Source organism: Lissotriton helveticus, chromosome 8 (genome assembly GCF_964261635.1).
Source record: "Lissotriton helveticus chromosome 8, aLisHel1.1, whole genome shotgun sequence".
Taxonomy (NCBI): Eukaryota; Metazoa; Chordata; class Amphibia; order Caudata; family Salamandridae; genus Lissotriton; species Lissotriton helveticus.
In genome coordinates this window covers 537,443,690-537,466,567 of record NC_136069.1, presented here as the reverse complement: position 1 = coordinate 537,466,567, position 22,878 = coordinate 537,443,690, and the positions used below count along the sequence as shown (strand labels likewise).

The 22,878-nt window shown below is 45.5% G+C and overlaps 1 protein-coding gene across 2 annotated transcripts in view; it reads right to left on the bottom strand.

Moving 5' to 3' along the window:
• Positions 1-14,224: 14,224 nt before the first annotated feature.
• Positions 14,225-22,878, bottom strand: part of TDRD3 (tudor domain containing 3) — an 860,519-nt gene continuing 851,865 nt past the window's right edge. For both annotated transcript variants that reach the window (XM_078657412.1, XM_078657411.1), the window contains exon 14: positions 14,225-14,468. The gene's annotated coding sequence lies outside the window, so the exon portion shown is untranslated. The remainder of the gene's footprint in view (positions 14,469-22,878) is intronic.

The window sequence follows — 22,878 nt, the reverse complement described above, 5'->3', positions numbered from 1 at the left end:
ATGAATGCCTGGAGCTGGGCAGGTTCCCCCATCTCTCCATGAAGCCTTGATTACTCTCTTGTTAAAGCCAGATAAATCCCCCAAGAGCTGTGATTCCTATCGTCCATTATCTTTAATTAACACTGGCAATAACATTTATACTAAACTCCTGGCCAATCGTCTCCTCCCTCTGATGCCTTTAATTGCCCGCCCCGATCAATCAGGGTTCATCCCAGGACACGCTTCCTCACATAATCTATACATTTCCAACGGTGCGTATCAGGGTCAATGGGCAGGTGACTGATTCTATAGTAATCACGAGGGGCACTAGACAGGGTTGTCCCCTTGTCCCCCATGTTAATTGCCGTCGCAATGGAGCCCCTGGCGGCGCGCCTACGACAGCACCATACTCAGCAAGGCATTGGTTTCACATCTTGTGCTCTGGTCACATCCATGTATGCTGATGACGTCACGATTTACATCCGAGAGCCGCAAGAGAACCTGGCCCCCATGGCCAGGGAGGTTATCCGCTCCGGCTGCCTACCTGGGGTGCAGATCAACTGGGGCAAGTCCATCCTGTTCCCACTAACAGATGCCACACACCCGTTCCCCACTGAATATTCATTCATTTGGGCCGCTGGTCCCACTACATACCCGGGCATTTGGCTGACCAGGGATTTGGTTGAGTTGTAGAGATGTAACTTCGGGAGAGCAATGGAGTGGCTGGAGACCAGGATACTAATGTGCCAAAACTTCCCCTTTTGCTGGCAGGGCACATTGCCACCGTAAAAATGGTTGTACTTCCCAATTTCCTATACTTTTTCATAAACATCCCCATTCCACTCTCATCGCAATTATAAAAAAAAAATCCAACATTATCACCCTGGTCTGGGCGGCAGCCCCGTATTACTTATGATGTCTTAACACTGACCCTGGCGAGGGGAGGAATGGGTGCCCTGATCTCCGGCTTTACGTGCTATGTGCCCAATCCAGCTTCCTCCACTTCTGGATTCACACCAACACTTTTCCAGCCACAGCTGCGGTCGAGGCGGATTTGGCATCCCCTTGCCCTCTGCAAATAGCGCTTTTTCTGCCACATAAAACTCCCCAGGATGAGATAGACACAGTGGAGTGCATGCGTTGGGCCTGGGACGGCTTTCGCATATACACTGGCTCGCAAACATTGTTTGCACCCTCAATGCAGCTTGCACGCAATTCTGCATTCCCCCCGCTACAGACAACAGGCATGGCTCGCCGTGCAGCCTTCTTCGGTGTACGCACTTCTGCTGACATCTACCCAAGCAACACCTTTCTTACACTGCCAGAAGATGCTGCACCATTAGATAAACTGCTTTACTACCAGATTACGGCCACCTGTAAACATGACAATCGGCCTTTCCACACGACCCTCAGCCTAACATTGGGCTTGAACACCCATTCTCCTCTGCGTCCCCATGCAAAATGGTTACCAGGTTCTACGCGCTCTCACTGGCTGCATCCCATGTGGACACAGAGCGTGCACGTGATGCGTGGAGCGAAGACCTAGCTGGCGATATCTCTCCTATACAGTGACAGTACTGCTGCAACCAAACAAAATGCCTCTCTCCTAATACGGCCTTAGGCTCAATCATTCTAAATACATGCATCAGCTATACCGAACCCCGTCACACTGCGTAGGGTGGACCTGGTGGTGGTTAACGACAATTATGTGCGATGCTCTGCTCCGGGTGCGGAATTTACGCATCTGGCTTGGGCACGTGATAAGGTCTAGGATTTCTGGGTGGAGGGGTGCTCTTTAGTCAGTGATATCACTTTGGAGCGCATCGATCCAGACCCCCTATTGTGGCTCCTGGGGCATGTCAGAGAGATTCCATATGTCAATCGAAAACTTGTCGCAATGTTACTGATTCTTGTCAAACGATGGGTGGAAATACACTGGGGCCGAAGGTCGGCGCCGCAGGTTAAACACTGGCTATCCGATGCAGCTCACTGCCAGACACTCCTCTGTGAATTCAGGGACTTATGCCAGCTGCAAGCAGACCTCTAGACATATGGGGCCCCCTCATATTCCATCTTCATACACTAGCCAGTCCTGACGAGCCTCTTGAGGACCTTCCTCCCACTAACACCCATGACACCGAAGTAGAGCCTGACGCAACTGAGTCCAGTAGTCATAAAGATCATCTATAGTCCACTAATTCTATACGTTTTCATTGTTTCATGCTCTATTTTACTTGCCCAATCGCACTGTGATGTGTATTATGGAATATCTCTCACGTGATGCCAGCTAATTCATGATTACAATCTGTACTGCAATATCTGCTAAATGTGTTCTGTAACATGCCAAATGTTAATAAAGGGTTTTTGAAAATCATTAAAAAAATATATATATCGTCCTGCAGGCGCTGCCCACTACCTGCAGGCTCCTGACACTTCTACTCACCTGAGCCTTTCTCCACATGCCGGTCACGAACAATCACCTGGAATGTGAGGGGCATGCATACATCATGGTGCAGCTACACTGTGTATTCCTACCTTAAGATCAGGTCAGCCCACATTGCGTTATTGCAGGAAGCACATATCACACTACCTGCATGCTCCAGCGCCGATGGCGTGGGCGGTATTTGCAATTGAATACTTTGCATATGCTATGGGGGGCTTATTTGGAAGCAGTCAGGTGCCCCCTTCATTGTGGAGGTGGAGGACGTGGAGGGCTTCTACATATACATGCTGGGGAGGCTGGATGTGAGGCATTTAGTACTCCGGAATGTGTACGCACCTAACACAGACCAGACGTCCTTTTTATGCACAATTTCAGGTACACTAGCCCGCTGGAGCGCCATCCCCTGGCACATAGGGGGGGATTTTGAAACGGTCATTGACCTGACATAGAACTGTTTTTTTCTTAACACCAGGGATAGAAGGTAGCCAATCCTACCAGAATAGTACACAGCCAAGACAGTGGCACAAGGAATACCAAGGCCACCCCGTGACCCCGTGACAGCGCACACATCCAGTGTTTACTCACATGTCATGTCCACACAGAACACAGAAAGAAACTGTGCCGGAGCAGAACAATATGCCCACAAGGGGCACGTGATTAGGTCTAAGACAGCCAAAGTGGCATATAGCACATCGAAAGCTAAAAGAATAGCCAAAGGCAGGAAAGGAGGATGTGAACACTCTGGGTGTACCAAGTGTGGCAGAATCCCAACAATACTCCAGAGAGGGCAGCATACACAGAGGGAGGAGAGTGCTACGGACCAACCGTAGACCACAACGCAGAAACTCCAGGAGAGAGCCACGCCGATCCCATGGGTCACACCAGTGGAGGCGTCCTACAACAGTAGGAAGAGCGCAACGACGTAGAAAGCCTACAGTATAATCCAAAGTTCCCAGAGGGACAGAAAATATACGAAGACGACTCCACTGGAGCCTTCGAAACTTTCTGGGCAAGGAAGAGCAACTATGCAATAGCCAACAAAGACCCCACATAGAGTATGTCACATCCCCATTAAAGGCAAGGGACACCTCTTGAGACAAGCTCATAGACAGAGGACTGAAAACGAAATGCAGAAACAGCTGACCTAGCTGTACCAAACAAAGGGAAAGACGGCTAATTAGTCATACAAACCGTCCGGGAAACAATGTCTTAAACCCATAGAATGATACCAGAAAGCAGAGACAATACTGCAACAAAATTTAAAGTCTGCAATGCGGACTATAAACCATGGAAGTTATGGGGACCCAGGCATAAGGTGCTGAACCACTGAGTCAGCATGACTGTTAAACAGGTTGACCCCATCAAAGGGCAGATCCCTAGGACGCTCCTGAACATTTTCAAAGAAACTACCATCGCGCAGTCAGCCAAATGCGACGAAGAGCAACTGACCTGGCCTTCGCCCGACCCACGGAGTCCGTGGTGTCCATGGATGACTGGATGGAAAATTGGGCCATTTCGCAGCCAACACAAAGCAGCCGGTCCAGGTCAGCATGAGGGCCCTCCGGCAAGGGTGGAAGTAGGCGCTCGACTGAGTCCAAAAGGGCAAAAGTAGCCTGAGTAAACACGCAAGACGTGTTCAGGGACCAAAATCCCAATCTGGTGGACGCAAAGACATGGCGTCCACACGACTCTAACCATCTAGACTCCCTAGTGGGGGGTAGCAACGGAGGAGGAGAGGAAGGTAGCACTGCCTGGACTACCAGTCCTTGAGACCAAGGATGGAGGGACAAACAGGCAGGGTCATCTGGAGCCGGGCGACGATGATGTGTAATAGCACTGGCCATACAGTCCCCTGATGAGGGTCTCGCCCCAGTTCCAAGAAGGAGGTCATGTAACGACCTGCCAAAAGTCAGCAAGGGCCCCACCTCCTATGTGCCCTGGTGGAGAAGATCCAACAAGGGATCAGAAGGCAGAGAGACTTAGGGTGGGTGCATCTGCAGAATATCCGCAGCCCTGCAAACAGCCCTCGGATACGCCGTACTAGTCTCCGTGGCCATCCCATGCAGTGATAACAAGTCATCTGTAGGGGACAGTTGCAAGCTAAACCGTCCAGCAAAAAACAGAGGCTCTGCAGAATGAGGAGCCAGCCAGTGCCCCATGGGCACCTGCTCCGAGGAGCAGCGAAACAACCCTGGGGGTGGTGAAAACTGGGTGGCCTCATCCTCTTCCATCAATAGAGGAACAGCAGGGGACGGCACCGGCTTCGACCGACATTGAGATGGTGTCGGCTCAACGTGGACGACCATTGAAGAGGACTGGTCTGCCGGTGTTGGCTCAACCTCCACCAGGGTGGGAAACCGCAGTGAGGAACGGCAACAACTCTGAGTCGGCTCCGTGCTACAGCTGTATCCAGCGTCAGCGCAGAGAGCCCCACAGGGCTGTGTGGAGACGCTACAGGAGGTCCTGATGCCTGACTGGGATGCCCCTCCGGGCCGTGTCCTAATGTTGCAGCGACTCTGGAAACAGAGTTAGGGCCCCCAATCGGCGCCGAGGGTAAACCCGCTGACGAAACCCCGACCTGAGTCCCTACCCCCTCTGTGGGGCCAGAAGGTACGCCAGGGAGAGGGGGTGGTCCAAAAATGGCCTGCAAAGCCCTAGAATAGGCTTCCATCTGGGTCTGAGTCGCCCCGGCACCAGGAAATGGTGGGTAGATGGTTGCAGACTCCTGAGGGCCCGTGTCCGGTGAAGACCGGGAGCATCGGGCCCCGACCTCACATTTATGCGAGGGCGATGACCTCCGTGACTTCCTCCTGTGCTTACCTGTGGCAGGCGAGTGACATCCGTGGGAACGACTGCGGGACCTCTCCCGAACAGGAGCCCCAGCGAGAGATAGAGACCGGAGCCGCTTGGTCCCCTCCGATGGAGATGGAGACTGGCAATGCGAGGACTTCGAATGGGACATCCGGGCAGACAACTTCATCCGACGTTCCTGCAGACTGCGGCTTCAGCTGCCGGCAGGCGTCGCACTCCGTGGAGTCATGGTGCTCTCCCAAGTACACGAAACATAAATGAGTGTGACCCGCACACGTGTTTTCTCAAAGTTTATCCGATGTAATCATTTCGGGTGCTATCCTGATAAGTGCTATGTCCTGAAGCACTCTGGGGGACGTAGTCTTAACATATTGCTGATATCAAACTAGTATCAGACACAAGATGCAACCACCTTTTGGATGATAAGAAATCATCGTAATCCATTTTCAGTCCATTTTCATTTAGAAGTTTTATTAAGTTCATGTAGGTAAAAACACGGTAACTCCATTGTACAAATGCGTGTATCATGCCGAAGCCTTTAAATACAGCATGTCGAATCCCCATGTTTCATATAGATGCGTTTAACCCAATGCATTTCGGCTCTACGGCCTTCGTCAGGGGTACAATAAAAAAAAACAATTTTCTCGTAGTACTCGAGCTACAAGATAAACTATTAGTTTGAACCCATCCCATTTAAGCATTTTATTTAAGTATCTTGTTTATGTTCTTAAACACGTGATAACAGGGGGTGGGACATCGGGAACATAAGCCATAGTGGGAGGTAGAGTGTGTAAGAGCTTTTTTCAAATTGGCTCAATAGGAGCGTAACACGAACGCTTTTGAATGTGGCTGATGAAGGTAGGAGTTGCTTATAATGTAGCACACGTGTTGTGCCGTACGAGGGTTTAACAATCCAAGATGGCTTAAATGGGATGGGTTCAAACTAATAGTTTATCTTGTAGCTCGAGTACTACGAGAAAATTGGTTTTTTTTTTAGAACAATTATTTTATTTGGGGATGGCATGTTATGTCAACACAGTTAATGGTATTAGTTGTATTAGTGTTTTTAGTGACACCAAAATCAATTCTTGATAAAATGTTTATTCTTTACTGCAGATGTACCCCTGAAAGGCCGTAGAGCCGAAATGCATTGGGTTAAACGCATCTATATGAAACATGGGGATTCGACATGCTGTATTTAAAGGCTTCGGCATGATACACGCATTTGTACAATGGAGTTACCGTGTTTTTATCTACATGAACTTAATAAAACTTCTAAATGAAAATGGACTAAAAATGGATTACGATGATTTCTTAACATACAAAAGGTGGTTGCATCTTGTGTCTGATACACGTTTGATATCAGCAATATGTTAAGGCTCTCCCAAGTACCACATACAGATCTAGTGTGGATCCGTCGCCGACATCAGCTGCTTACAGGTCACACATGATTTGAAGCCCGTAGGCATTGCACACTGTTCTCGGACGCTAAAAGGGTTTGAGAAGGCATGAAAACAAAAACAGGCCAGAGGAACCGCTTCTCCTGGATCCGCGTCGGGGCACGGAAAAAAAGGAAACGGACATCAGCCCGCCAGGTTAGAGACTTATTTGACTCCATTGACGTTATATTCGTGAATGACGTCAGGACGGAGGCATGCCACGCCGCCCCCCCCCGGCGCGCAGATGTACTGCTGAAAGTTCTCTGGATCCAGTGTGACCCCTGGGATATTCTAAGTTAAGGAATCTGCAGCTAAAATGTCTCTATCAGATACCATCACGCAGTATACTACGCCAAGGCAGCCCTAGCAGAGTATTCTAAGGCAGGCTGGTGCGGAGTTCGGTAGTGCGACCCTGGAGGGAATGTGACACCCTTCCCATGTGGACTTGTTTGCAGCCATTCAGGGTTTCCACGCTGTGCTGGAACACAAAATAGAAAAAGTCTCCATTGAAGTGAACATTTTCAGTGCTGACCTGAGGAAGGTAGCTGACAAGGTGATGGAAGATGAAGGTAACATTGAAACCTCACAGGGAGATGTCTCCCAGCTTAAACAACAAATGGCCACGATTACGTCAGCAAATTACAGCAGAGGGTGGAATACGTGGAAGATCACGTCCGCCGCAGTAACATCCGGGTGCTGATTTTCACAGAGCGGGCAGAGGGTGCATCCATAGAAGGATTCCTAGAGGACTTGGATACAACATCAAATGAGGTCAGCTGGCCTCTTGTAACTCTTTGTGGTTGAGTGGGAGCACAGGGCCTTGGGCCCATTGCCATCTCCTGGTACCCCCGAGGGTGATAACTGACAAAATCCTAATTGAGATAGCGACTGCATCCTCCGAGCATCTACGGAACAGGAGACACCTTCATTTGAGAATTATAGGATGGCCATCTACCCAGACTACAGCAAGAGGGTGCAGGAGCAGCTTAACTCATTTCTGACCATAAAACAAAAACTGTTCTAACACCCCGGCAAGATGTGCAACTGGCTGAAGCTGACAGACAATCCTCCTCGCAGGACTCAGGAGAGGACGCGGCTCTGCGGAGGACGAGTGCAAGGGGGGAGATGGAACCCTGCCCCTCTGCTAGGGTAACAATATAGGAGGATAGCTTCATAAAGCTCCTGGCAGTGGGCGAGATGCAGGTTTCAGTGGAGAAGGCAATTGCCGTGCAGTCCGGCACTGCTGTTGAGGTTCTAGGGCCTGTGAGTGACACTGGGCCCAAGACATTGCTGAATGATCCAGAGAACTCATGAATGGTTGCTAGTGACAGCTATCTGATTGTGGTATGTGAGGTAGTAATGGACTGGCAGACATTGTTTTTATGGAGCAGCTGATGACATATAAATTGAGTGTTGCTGGGGGAGGCCCAGGGGCATTGGCATGGAATCAGGTTTATGGGGAGATGTTAAACCTTATGGCTACCGGTTAACATTGCAATTTGTGGGTAGCTGAGACTTGTCTTTCCATGCACTCCCTTTCTCTAATCTCAGCACTGATTTTTTTTCTCTCTCTCTCTCTCCCCGACTACCACGTTTAGCCACTTCGTGCTACCCTCCTCCCTCAAATTTCCACCCCTTTTTTGTTTACCCACTCTTTGGCTAGTACCAGCGGATGAGGGCTGTAAGCCCGAAACCGGTCCTAGGATGCTTGTTTCCAGTCCAGGGAGGACCTGGCCTGGCAGTTAGGGCTGGACTGTTCCCATTGGGCGCAGGGTCAAGACTGATTTGCATATGGCTGGGTCCAAACTGGAATGGCATGGTGAGCCAAAAAAGATGGATTTAGCACAGAGCTCTTTACTGGGGTGAATGTATGACATTGTTCTTCATTCTGTCCATCAATTGTTCTTTTTGCAGAGTACAGTATGGGTGGGAGTGTTGGTCCTAGGCATTTTGTTGCTACTGGGAGGTTGCAATATGCTGTGCATGTGACATCACTTTCACAATTGCATGGAGATCGGTACACATTTTTGACGTGGAATGTACAGGGTTTGGGTACTTATGTAAAACATTACAGGGTGCTTGCTAACCTTTCTAAAATGCCACAAGGTCCAAATAGCTTGTCTCCAAGAAACACATCTCAATGATACGGAGGATGGTAAAATTACTCAGAAGTGGAATGGACAGGTCTACCACTCTTCCTTCTCCACATACGCTAGAAGGGTATTGATGGCACCTGGGGTCGCCTTCACACTGACGTACTCGGAGGCAGATGTGGAGGGCAGCTATGTACAAATACAGGCTTTTCTGGATGGACAGGAGATCTCTATTCTTAACACTTTAGTGCCTACCACGGAAGATCGTGAATTCTTCTATGGGGTACAAGAACTGGCTGGTTGTGATGTTGACATGTTGCTACTTTGGATGGGGGACTTTAATTGTGCACTGAGCAGGGACTTGGATAGGCTGCCGTCTTGGATGGGCCTTAAACCTCATACTACTGCTCACTGAGTGCAGTGATGCAAAATAAGGGGCTGGCAGGGTCAGGTGTCCATGTGTCGCTACCTTATGCATAATACACACAGCAGACTAGAAAGGGTGCTCCTAGCTGGGATTTTGGTGGATGAGAGTGTGACTGTCTCCTACTTGGTGTGATTTCTGTTGGATCATACACCTGTTAGATGTGACCTGGGGTGGGGGGTGCGTGGAGAAATCACCCACACTTAACACTTCTGAAAGCTATCCTTACTGACGCGGAGGGCAGAGAGACACTGGCACTAAAACTGTCAGAATACATGGAATATAATTGGGGACGTAAGGCCAGCAGAGCTACTGAATAGAGGCAATAAAGGCAGTTTTGTGAGGACAATGAATAGGTTTAACGTGTAGGTGAGGAGACAACTGGGGAGGGAGCTTGGGGACAGAGAGGCAGATCTGGCCTGATTACTGACTGGTGACCTTGAAAGAGGATCAAAGGGAGGAGGGGGTGATGCAACTCCACATAGCAAAACTCTGGGACAGGCTGCATAAGTATACTTTGAAGCAATACAGACATCAGGGAGGCTACTGCTCCAGATATTATGTAGGGTTAACAGTGGTGGCTCTGATCATCCACCTGAGGCCCCAGGATAGTGCATTGCAGGCCATAGAGGAAGCGGTGGTGGACACATTCAAACTACACCTAGAGGGGGATATGAAAAAGACCAGTGAACATGCTGGCAGGGGTACAGTCCTTCCTGGGGGGCTTGATCTCCCTACGGTGAAGGATGGGGTGTGCCCAACTATACCCTAGAGGAGTTGTAGGAGAACCTACAGCTACTTCCCAAATATAAGTGGAGTGGTGTGGCTCACTGGTTAGAGGCGGCAGACCCGGAAGCAGAGAACGGCCCGGGACCAGGGTTCAATTCCCGACGCGGCAGGGTCGTGGACCAGGGTCAGCGGACTCGATAATTCTCGCCTCGGTGCCTACTCTAACCAGGGATCACACTCGGTAACTCTGGGCATTAGCTTGTCTCATCTCAACAACGGCCCCCCACATTCGCCGGGGATGCCTGGTTTCACCTTGGAGATACCCAGTATGGACCATCTCACAGGGATATCCAGTACGGGTTCCCCAGCGGTCTATAGCGCCACGACGCCTCTGGGCAGCAGTGCGCTTTACAAAACACATACATAAGGCTCCTGGAGGGGACGGGCGTCCACCAGAGTTCTATTAGACCACTCTCACGTTGGGACTCTTGTAAGAGTTTCTTGAGGCTCGCGACAAGGGGATAATACCCCTGATCATGAGGGAGGGAGAGATATGCTTGATTCTTAAGCCAAGGGAGGTATGACAGACTATGCTGCCTACTGGCCACTCACAATGTTCAACACAGATGTGAAAATCCTTTGCAAGATAATAGCCTTCTGTCTGTGTCCAATGGCTGGTGACCTGGTCCATGAGGATCAATGCAGGTTCATCCCAGGCCACACATGGGGATGAACTTGAGACACTCACGTATATACTGCATGAGGTAGAGGGTGAAAGTGAGGAAGTGGTCCTGGTTGCTGCAGATATAAAAAAAAAGTGTTTGAAACTGTGGATTGGGGCTACCTCAAAAATTCTGGAGATTTGGACCGAACTTCCGTGCCTGGATCCAATTGTTATACACGAGTCCGAGAGTGCAGATTAGGTTAGGCCCACAATGATATGAGGGCTGGAGGTTGGGATGGGGCACAAGGCAGGGATTCCCACTGATGCCCTTGTTGTTTGATCTGACGCTATAGTCCGTGGTGATAAAAATTTACAGAGCTATGAAGAGGTGGGGCATACCTGTGTGTGTGGGGGTGGGGGGCAGAGTCACCTGGTGTTGCTATAAGCAGACGACATGCTGTTTTACCTTAGGGGCCATGCAGGACTCCCTTGGACCGCTGCTATGTATCCTCGATGACATAGGAGCAGTCTCTGGTCCGCGATTGAAACCGCTATTGTTCCTTCCTGCAGGTTTGGTTGGGATCCTGGTGGAACATCTCTTTGGTCTGGCCCTTCGCTGGGAGCTCAACAGGTTCAGTTAACCTGGGGATTATGGTTGGCCACACTAAAAAAAGCTCACATGCAATACAACATGGGCAGAGTTTTGGACTTTATGAACGTATCTGTTGCTTTTTGGAACATTTTGCCACTCTCACTCATGGGCAGGAATGCTGTATATAAAAAGTTGCTACTCTCCCCTGTCTCTATACTATACAACACTCCCTCTGCCCCTTCCAAGCCTGCATATTTTAAAAGTTGGATACATTCCTAACGTCCTTGATATGGACGGGCGCAGTAGGAGGGCGAGGAGAACATTGATGTGGAACTATGAAGACGGTGGATTAGAGGCCCGGCGGTTAGAATTCTATCACTTTGCAACAAAGCTACAATATACAGTGCAACGGTTCATGACATGACGGACCAGATGTGGTGGGACGGAGTATGTGAAGCCTGGGGTGACCTGTATCCCAACAAGCTCTTTATTTCCTTTGAGGATGCCCAACAGGAGTTTGGTGTGGGGACTGTCCACTTCTTGCATTATGCAAGACTGGCCGAGTTTGCCAGGCAGACTTGCAGGAACTTCATGGCAGCCCTACCTGTATGTGGCGCGTTGGGGGTGATGCTGACTTGTGGGACAGGGAGACACTTGAAGTCGCTCTTATGTAAATCCATGGGGCTGATGTAGTACATGGGATGCTACTGGCGCTGGAAGCATGGGATGCTACTGGCGCGGGAAGCATGGGGTGCTGACCCGGGGGACCCACTGACAGACGAGGACTGGGCCATGGTGTGTGCATGACCTGCAAGGTTTCTAGTAATGCGCAGTTCAAGTTGGTTCATTTCAACTTCCTACATCGCACATATATGCCCGCCATGAAACTGAGACAAATATATCCTCACTGCTCCCTCATCCTGTCCTCCTTGTAACATGGAAGAAGCAGATTTTTTGTATTTGGTCTGGGATTGCGGCAGGACTTTAAGTGGGATGAAAAAACTGGGGGGGGTTCTCTCAAAGGGGCGTGGCCAGTGTAATTAGGGGAGTGGCTTTAAAACACTTACGCTAAAAATCTGTGTTTAGCATAGTGTGCAGCCTTGTATTTTGCTGTTTCTGTCATTGCATCCAGATATGTGATACAAGTAACATCATACATACAACAGGTAAGGACTATTGGCTTTGTCAATGGTTATTAGTTGCATAAGATAAATAAGCTACAACTATGGCTGGTTACATATAATATTGAAAAAAGCTACCAATTAAAACCCTGGTGACCCTACCGCAATGTTGTTGCTCTTGCATTTCAGAAAGAGAAGGGAAATCCAGAAAGAAAATGACTTCTTTAAAGGATTTTCCTTCCCCCACAACGCTCACCTGGCATGACGTCTTGCCGTAACTTCTCCACTAGTGAGAAGTGAGCAGTGTGAACAGCGCACATTGATGGGCCTGCTGTCTCGAAACGGGTCTCTATCGGGCTGTTCTGGACTGCAGTGACAGCAAACTTTGCTGTCACTGCAGTCCTGGAAAAAAACGGACAGAGCCCGAGAGAGACCCGTTTCGAGGCCCCTTTAAAAAATTGCTGGTGCGCAGACCCCTTGAGACCCAGCCCACTTAACACCTTGCCTGCTAAGGCAATTCCCGCTGGGTGCTGGTACTCGAGAAATACCATTGTTCATGACAAGGTCAGCTCGTCATAAGCACAGGTCCAGTAAACTGCATGACGAGCTGACCTTGTCATTAGCATGGAAGTGGTTATTAAAGCCCTGGATTGCAGTCTGATAGAACTCCGTTAGACACTTGTTCCCTCCAGGAGCCTTATTTGCATGACTTTGGACCCAGGTAGTTGATAGACTCACACATACCACGATGCTGTAGGGAACCCTCATGCCGCAGTTTTGCATGCAGGGTAATATAATGAGACTCAAGGGGAGAAAAATGTCCTACAAATTCCTGCAATTGTCATTGGTTGTGGCTAGAAGGGAGGTAGCTATTACATAGATGGGACAAATGGCACCCCTGCTGGCTCATTGGGAGGGGTCTCTAGCCAAAGAATCTTATATGAAGACCAGAAGAACTGATGAGATGTTACAGGAGGATATAGAAGTGTGTGATTGTTTCCTAGCTCCTGAGAGTGTACCAAGTGACGATGAAGGAGACACAGATGGTTAACAATGCATATGATTGTACCTGACTAATGTAAATCTTTATCCACTCGTGAATTGTTTATCCCTGTTATACCAATGTCAAGTAATGTGATGTAACAACTGTTGATGATTCTTCCCAATATCAGGAATTGCCCTATGTGCTGTGTTTAGATTTGCCTAAACGACAACCATGTATAATAACTCTGTTCGCTGACTACTTTGTATACCTAAGTTTGTGTGTTTCAATTAAAACAAGGTTTATCTTTTTTTTTTAAAACAGCAGTATTAGTGAGAAGACCTTTGAGTTTTGTGAAATATACAATTAGAAAAAGTACATTTACTCGCAGTGATTGATAGCTGGCACTTAAACCCAACCAAATGCAACACATTTTGCAACTATAGCTTGAAGGACAAAACTTGAACCAGTGCTCAATTTGTAAAAAAAACAATTGTTTTTTAAATTGCCATGGCCCTCGTCAGGAGACAACTGCAACTAGCACCACACACTGCCCCTGCCATCGCTCCCAATAGCAGTACCAACACAATTACTAATCGTGACACTCCAACAAGTGTGACAATTCAGCCTACTCTAGGCCCCCAAAGCTATAAGAATAGAATGGGCGGCAGCCAATAGTCCTTTTTAGCAGCGCCACCATGTAGCAGACTGGTACAAGCCTTGGTGTTGACAATTAAGTGCCGGTGCTGAGCACAGGAAACCACCGTCTCAAATTAAGCACTGACTTGAACATCTAAAAAGAGTCGCTATCTTCCTTTTCTCGCACATATAAAAAATGTCATAGCAGTATGGGAATTTTTTTCAAACACTTCAGGCAAAGATTGAAGTAATAGTGACTAATAACACGACATCAGCCGTCTAAGAAAAATAAGGAGGCGGCAAATAAATAATAGGTCAGTGTGGTTTTATTGATTACATTATGATCGTTCCTATCAGATGAAAAAATAATTTTGCTTCAGTTTTTAGGAACATCTACAAAGTCTTTTCGGTATTGTTCAACTTTACACTGCTCCAGCTCCAATACATTTTCACACGACGGAGGTGCTAATCAATCCATTGGCAAAATCTACAATTCCTCTTAGCAACATTTTCGAGCCAAAGTTCTGTCAGTGATCTTTTTGCAGTCACCATCTGTTTAACAAAAGAAAAAAACATAGGTAGATTATATAAGAAAACATAGTGCAGATGAACAGTAGAACACTTTTTTTTATTCACAGCTCAGCACAGGAGTCAACAAGAGGTATAAGGTATCTGGACACATTTTCTTGCTGGCGGGCAAAATGTTGTGCATGGGATGGATGAAAAAAACATAAGCATGTCAATGGAAATCCATTATCATTCCGATTCTTGCTTATTGCTGCTATAAAAGTGGCAGCACAATTCTCATCAACAAACCTTGGGCGCAAAGGCAATGCAATAAAGCTGACCACAAGATCAGTAGCACAGAGTAAAGTCAATGTGCAGTAATTTACAGACTGCATCCTCACCCTACTAAGAAGCAGCTCTACCATGTTAAGGAATCTCCCCCAAAATCTGAGGGAAGGGGAAGATTTAATAAACGGGAATGTAGGCACTCAAGAAATGTCTTTAAGTAGCTATTTTTTTATTACTATTAAATCAGGTGTTTATTGTATTTCGTTGAAGTACCACTTTCGGTATTGAAAGCTGCATCATGAGAAAATGAGTTTGATTCGTTCTGTAGCTCACGCTGAGAATAATGAAATAAATTAAACAAAATCTATTCCAATATCCATCCTCGATCAATAAAGCATTAGGCCAAACACCCTCTCTCCTGATGTAATAAATGTGTGCTTGCTGTTCTAAGCTAATTATGCTCAACTCCCTAGAAACAAAATTACACATAACTAACCAAACATTTAAGAATAGTTATGTTCCTGTCAAGAAATAGTGTAAATAATTCATGAAAACGAGAAGGCAGTCTTAGGAAATTAATGTTTACACAAAATTACTGGCGTAGGGATGTTTTACTGGCCACAAGAAACATTGTACAATACAAAATCATGGAAATGGTGCATGGATTTACATTTCAATGGGTTTGCAAGTCCACGTATTGCATGCATAATAGCCAGCAGACGCTTCGTTATGAATATAGTTTTTTCCATCTATCATTTTCTGTCGAGCATTCTCTCTCAGTATTTGTAATCTGATTAATTACTTTCCTCACTAAAAAGACTCGGTGACTTAATTGTAAAACAAATGTGCTGGAATTTGATTTCAAAAGCCACATTACAAATTCCACTCTTGAAAGGATGCGGATGGCACACAGTCAAGTGCCAAAACCGATGGAATAGAATGTCAAGGTGTAGCAGAGAGGTATTTCAGTATGTAGACCCATAGAAGGTGTTCAGAAAAAAAGAGCCACTGAAAAAAAAAATCCGTGTATATTAGGGAGTACAGATATTAAATAAAAGTAGCGTAAGCCATCAACAATATTCAATGCCCGTATTCAAAGCATTCTGATCGGCGGAGCCAATCGCATTTAATGAAATGTGTTAATATGTTGGCGTTTAGGCACATCCCAGTGAAGACGGAGGTACCGTAAATGTGAAGGACATGGCTCAATGAATGCAGATGGCCAGTACATAACCGGACTTTCCTAACCGGTCCTAGCCAGGAACGACCTCCAAAAACTGTTTGCAATACAGGAGCAAACAAGCTCTTATTGGCTAGTATTGGCACAGCCAATGGAACAGACCTTGGAAATATGTAATTTTATTGATATTGCAAGAATATGGCAGACATTTTGAAAGAAAAAAAAGGAAATAGGCCACCGCCTAAGCATGGTCGCCATGTGCTTGCAATAATCATTTAAAAATGAAATCATCTCATACAATTTTTTTTAAAAACACACACATACATCGTAGCAAAGTGGTGTTCTTCAAACAGGTATAGAAAGTTCGTTTTAATGTACATCATAGGAAAATAGGATTCTTATTGGTGCAAAGAAAAGTACTCTTCTCTTCGATTTGTTGTAACAAAAGGGATAAAGAATGGAAAGCGACGCCTATGACTCACAATAGGCTTACACAGTTCTGCTGTAGTGTAGCTCCTATTTTCCCAATAGGCTCTGCGCATTGGAATAGTACCTACAGCAGTAAAGGCCTAGGCCAGACGTTAACTAGGTCTACTACTGTCGATACTAGACTTAATTTTTGGGTTTGCCAGCTAAGCTCAGAGTTCGCTAGAAACTTTCTCGAATGTTCAAGGAAGGATTAACTCCCCTGATTAGACAAGAAGGGATTTAGTTTCTGACAACCATAGAACATGACAACTTTGCTCTCCCCTAATCAAGAGTCAATCTCAAGAGTCGTGTGAGCACAAGGCAATTATTTTACTCAGTCAGTACGTGCATTCTTAGTCTCATCAGATTGTAGAGAAAAGGAAGAGACGGGCGTGTTCAATAAAAGGTGTTATTTATTGATCAGTCTCTTTTCTCGTACAAGAGAAATGGATCGATATTATTGCAATACTTATAGTTAAGTAAAGTGCATACATTAAAAGCAATAGTATAAAATAATACTGTAAAAACATTGATATGGTTTCTGAGCCATATGATGTTTTAAAATGATTAAAATATATTTACATACACATATACATTTGACTAAACGTGCTCAACTGGTGTTTCTAAATACGCCTACCCCGTGTACCTGACCTAAGTCTAATACGTGGGCGGGAATAGAAAGTTACAGTTTAAGTTAAGTTTGTTTTTGCCAAGTGAATAACTAAAGAATTCTCTAGGAGGGGTTATTCAGTTCTGTACCTGGAATTTAGGATGAATGAGGAATGGTATCTCTTTCTCTGCTCTCGATATTCCAGGCTGCCTGCGAGGGCTGCCCAGAAACGCCGGTGCTGGGTCTCTCGGCTTGAGATAGCAGCGCGTCTCTCAGCGCGTCAGGAAGGCGGGGCTGCTGCCTGCGGGGTCTGCTTCTGCTCTCGGCTTCGGCAAGTATGGCTGCTCCGTCTTGTCACCACGCGTGTGTTTTGCATAGGGCAAGGTCGGCAATATTTATACCTTAAAGGTGCCGGGATTGACGTAAGGATGGACATAGGTACGTCAATAAAGATGTCATACGACTTGCTCGTTAGCACATTCTTTACTAAAGTTCTCTGTGAAATCAAAACAATGGCCGCACGGATTATCCAGGTTGTCATAGGTTTGATTTGTTATGAGAACGTCGTATGCCTTATCAGGGGCTGGAGGAATGTCGCTTGTCTAATTAGATCTCAAGCGTTATGACCTAATCAGATAACACGTTCCTGTGCCGTAGTGTGACTGCGTCAGATAACGGTATCTGCATCATGGGGGATTTCTTGCCTCATGGGCTGACTGTTAGTTAACTAGCTAGGTAGTTTAACCAGAATAGGGTCAGGAATAGGGGGATCGATTCAGAACCTATAGAAATACACGACACCCACTCCACGCTAACTATGGTCATATCTACTAATCTATGCATAGCATAACATAGTACAACATACTATAGAGTATAGTGTATACCTTACCACCCCAAAATACATAAATGCATTTTGAAATTTTCAAATATACTGAAAAATTGCAGTCATATATATTGTATGCACTTAAGCTATGAATTAAATGCAAAAGTAAACACGCATTGTTATGCATTATTGCTTGTTGGTATATGAGAAATACACATGAAATGGCTCTTAACATGGCTATACAGAAAAAAAGTCGAAACCATTTCATCACATAAAATATATTGTGAACATACCAGCGGGCAGCTAAAGTCTATATAAAGTCTATAAAGTATCTAAAAAATAGAAATCTTAGTTCTCTAGGAATAGTTTCTTACTTTAAGCAGAAGATCAGTGTCCCGGAAAAAAATATATAGAAAAATATTTTAAGGGGCTTTCTGAAAAATTGCTGTCCGTGAACTGGATTGTAATTGTTCATGTGACTTTATTTTGAAAGTTGAAGGCCGGATTCAGGGAACGCCGTGTGCGAGTTTACTCAAAAGTCTCTATTTCTGTTCCGGAGAGAACATCATATCATTCAGGCTTTCGAAAAAACTGTCAACAGCTTCATGGGAAAGTTCCACTAAGTCGGAAATAGGGGTAACCATGCATTCATGCGCATGATTGTCTGCATTGACTTTCTGATTTGCATTGCTGACAGAAGGTCGTACCTGTTCGATGCTGCTTTCATCTTGAACTTCACTACCCTTCAATCGCAGTGGTGAAGATTCCAGGAATGCCGTCATCAGAATTGGCAGCCTTTGAGGGCAGCACAAAGCGTGAACCTTGGTAGGAACCAGCAGTGTATCTGCATCCACCGGCGCATCCGATTGTAGCGTCAGACAGGTGTCTAACACGCATTCTTCTCCGCATAGCAGACACCTTAGTACAGGTAAAACACACCTTTGCCACATTGGTCGAAATGATAGAAACCAAGTCATGTTCAGGTCTCTAAGCCGGGAGAGTCCCAGTATTTTTGATATCCGGTCCCGGTATCCAATGGCTAGGATCGTTTCTTCCATTGTCGTGAGAGTTTGTTCTGTGACATGGGTTGCCATAACGAAAAATAAGGACTAGGAATAGGATTCCTGCAATTAGTCCCAGGATCAAGGGAAGTCCGCCAAAAATCGAATGGACGAAATCTGGAAAAATACCCAGTATGGCTTTGAATGGTGTTAATGCCATCGAAAATACTGTCTTAAATACCTTTGAGACCCCTGTGGTATCAGAAATATTTAAGATTTCGCTCAGGATTTCCGCGAAATGTACGGGGGAATTGGTTGATAATAATGTATGTATCTCTGCAGTCGTCCTTGCGACTTGTAGATCATACGTTTCTTTTGATGACGTGAGCCTTGTAGGCGTCTGAAGAAGCACTGTTTTCATTCTGCTTAAAGTGTCTATTCGAATAGAAGTAAATTTCAAACCGGGCCATGCCCTTGCCTCCCTGTCCGGAAAGGAGCTGGGGAACAAAGAACGTCCACAGCACTTGACCTTCGCCGTCGTAGTGACGAGATAAGGAGTCCCGGGCATAAGACTACAACATCTGCGGTCTACAATAAGAATGTAACTCCCATTATAGAGTCTTTGAAAGAATGGTTCTATTTCAGTTGCAGGTGCGCCTTGCTGGTGACATGAAAGGTTGTATGAATTCCCTTCACAGGCTCCGTGCAAACTAATACCGTTACACAGAAGCGTGCCGCTTAGTGACATAGCACAATTGTTGCCACTAAGAAACACTTTCTGTCCTTTGTTACTGACACATGCATGTGAATAGGGCAGGTTCCAAGTTGTTTTAAGGTACCCCTTTCCCAATTTCTCGTACATGCCAGCCTGTATATATTTTTGGCAGTATTGAAACCTGAAGGTTGAGATTGGAATATTTATGATTCCGTGGATTATCCATTCACTGACAGGTCGTTCTGACATTGTCAACGGTAATCTTTCTAGTTTTTCAATGCTCAAGATTGTATAATCAGCACCCTTCTGCGCCATACCGATTTGTCTATCAGTAAGGTTAAAGATTTGGAATAGTGACGTTGTGTTGATTAAACGCCAAGGCACATAGCCTGAACGCAGATTTTGTAACGTCCAGCCAAGCTGTACAATAGAACGCAATTGTGACTGACCATGTTGTAATAACAGTAAGTCTTGCGATAATATATCGATTGCTGAAGACACAATGCTGTCCAATGAAAAAATTCTGGAGGACAGAGTCATTAACCCATTGTCCACTACAGAAAGTGATTTTTCCAAATTAATACGATCAATTTCACGTATTCTCTCTGCTGTTTCAATTTGAGTAACCTTCCAGGCCTCATTGTATGCTGCATATACAGAGGCTGCTATGAAACGCTTTTGACGCTGTTTGCGTGGTCCCATTATGAAATCACGCAAGTCAGCACCATCAGTAAGTAAAGTTAGGTGTTGCTTAATTTTAGGCAGTGTGGAAGACTGTAGCCATTGAAGGCATAATTTGCCCACACTGTAGGTTGTTATTATCCCTGGGTGATGTCTTTGGGGATATCTAGGGTCTGGCCTGGTCATTTTGAAACCCTGTGTTTTATTCAGGAATCTATCTTGACAGTTATTTGTATCTGTGGGCCAGATCAACCATTGTTTCCAATCAGGATGTGTTCTGTTTTGGTTAAGTATATGGTTTATGTCTATTTCTTCATCTGTATCAGAGTTATTGCTAAACATTGTTGGCTTTGGAATAGACGGGTTATTTAAATCTTTGATTTTGGCTAAGCCAAGACAGGTGGTTTGTTGAACAGTGTCATTTAAAAATATCATTTGTTCTGGGATCATGCAGGCTCTAAACAAAGCTTCTATACCCTGTACTTGCCATTCTTTTGTACCCCAAACACTTTTCAAATCAACATTTTTGTCCCAATAATCGAATCCAAAAGTATTCATTTTTTCAAAGAATGAATCAGAATAAATCAATTTTGTGTTGGTTATCATGGTTTTGGTCCCTGTCTTGTTTGACAATTTATAATAAAATGTTTCAGCATTACTAGTGTTAAAACCTTGAAAGTATGAATATTTGTCATAAACGGTTCTAGAGCTCCCTTTTGGAGGTGTAGCACAATGTTCCCATTGATTAAAATTTAAAACATTTCTAGGTTGTGCAGATTTATGCAAGAAATGGTTACCATAGTGGTTATAGCAATACATACTATCATAATTTGTAGAACCTTGCAAATAATCATGTTTTGTAAATTTAGCAGACATTACTAAGTCAGACATCATATTGTTTATACTTTCAAAGTCCCAATCATCAGCAAATGAGTTTGGTTTTGCAAAGTCACTCAAAGAGATCTTAATTTGGTGTGGATATTTCAGGATCTCGACCGGACCATAAATTTCATAGTCAGTGTTGTCCCAGGCTACCCCACCAGGTATTGGAATTGCTGTGAAGTTGGCTGAAGAAAGTTCTCGTTTCTCGACGTGTGAAGATGTGTGTGGTTTGAGGACCAAGTTGATGTTCTGACTTGCTGTGTCCTTTTTAGCATATTTTCCCTCAATGAAGCGTCCCAAAGTAAATACCATGATGAGCCAAAGTATGAGGATAAATGCACCAAAACCCACCCAAAATTCAATCCATGGAGAAATCAGATATGTTTCTTTTAGTTGTTTCAAAAGTTCCTTCGCTTTGTCTTTAAAGGATTTTGATGATGGCTGTGTCTTTTGTTCGCTGAAGCCTTCAGAGGAATCATCGAAGTTGATGAAGTAACCGGATGCAGTTCTGTCAATTGGTTCAGGATTTTTGATTTTTGCATTTTCACTTGGTACTTCAGTATAGATTGGTATGTCTCTGCTAAATGTCTTTATTTGGGTTTTCAGAGGTCTTAGTTCTATTGCATTGTTGCATAGTCCTTGTTGTTCTTCTGTAGGCGTTTCGAATGTGATGAGCCTCTTCGTTAGGACCTCTGTACTGGTAGCAAACCTTGGTGTTCTGCTACTTATTGGGAGTCCACTTGGCCTACTGTTTGTTATCGGCCACATGTTGTGGTTTTACCAGGTCGATGGATACAACTCGGTTCTCCTTTTTTCCAGCAAGTGGCGGTAGTACAACTGATCTTGTCCCGTTGACAGACAAGACAGGAACTGCTTTTCTGTAAGAAGGCCCAAATTCCTTCTTTACCGCGATCTTCTCCCTGACTAGATCCCCGACTTTTGGAATCCAGACAGGTCTTGCTGGGACAGGTGGTGATTCTTCAGTGGTTGTTGGCTGTTGTTTCAACTGTATGTTGCTCAGGTCTTTTCTTGTTTTGTTTAAGTCCTGCAAAATAGCCAAACGGTCTTTGACATCAAAGCTTTTTTCTATTACCACTGAAGTCTGACTATCAAGGTCAGAGATCAACATCCTAGTTCCGAATAATAATTCGTACGGACTGAATCCCTTCAGAGAATTTCTTGGCAAGTTATTTAGACTACGTTGGACACTTATTAGATGTTTGACCCACCCAGCTCCCGAACCTAATACCTTTGCCGTTATAGATTGCTTTATGTCACGGTTTTTTCTTTCAACAATTCCGTTCCCCTCAGGGTGAAATGGACAAGAGTACCGCAATTGCACGCCCATGCTGACCATGGCCTCCTTATAAGCCCGAGAGCTAAAAGCAGGACCATTGTCCGAATGCAGAATGCCAATTGCGTATGTGCCGATAAAGACCCGCAAATCTTATATAACAGTTCTGGCGTCAGCCGTTCGCTGGGGCCACATCCATATGAATCTCGTGCATGAGTCCACTGCGACCAAGATATATTTATAGTTACCATCCCTTTGTAAGGGACCGCAGTGGTCTAGATAAACACAGGCTAATGGTTTATCCGAGATTAGAAGGGGCGTCTGTGCCGGACGTCTCACAGTTGATACTTTCATTTTTTGACATATTTCACATGCTAGAACATAGTTCCTTGTTTGTCTTCTCATTTGTGGCCACCAGTATCTCTGTTTTAATAATGATACTGTGGCTGAGACGCCAGCATGGGTAGAAGCAAGCCCTTCGTGTGCCGCTATTATTAGTCCTAACCTATGTTC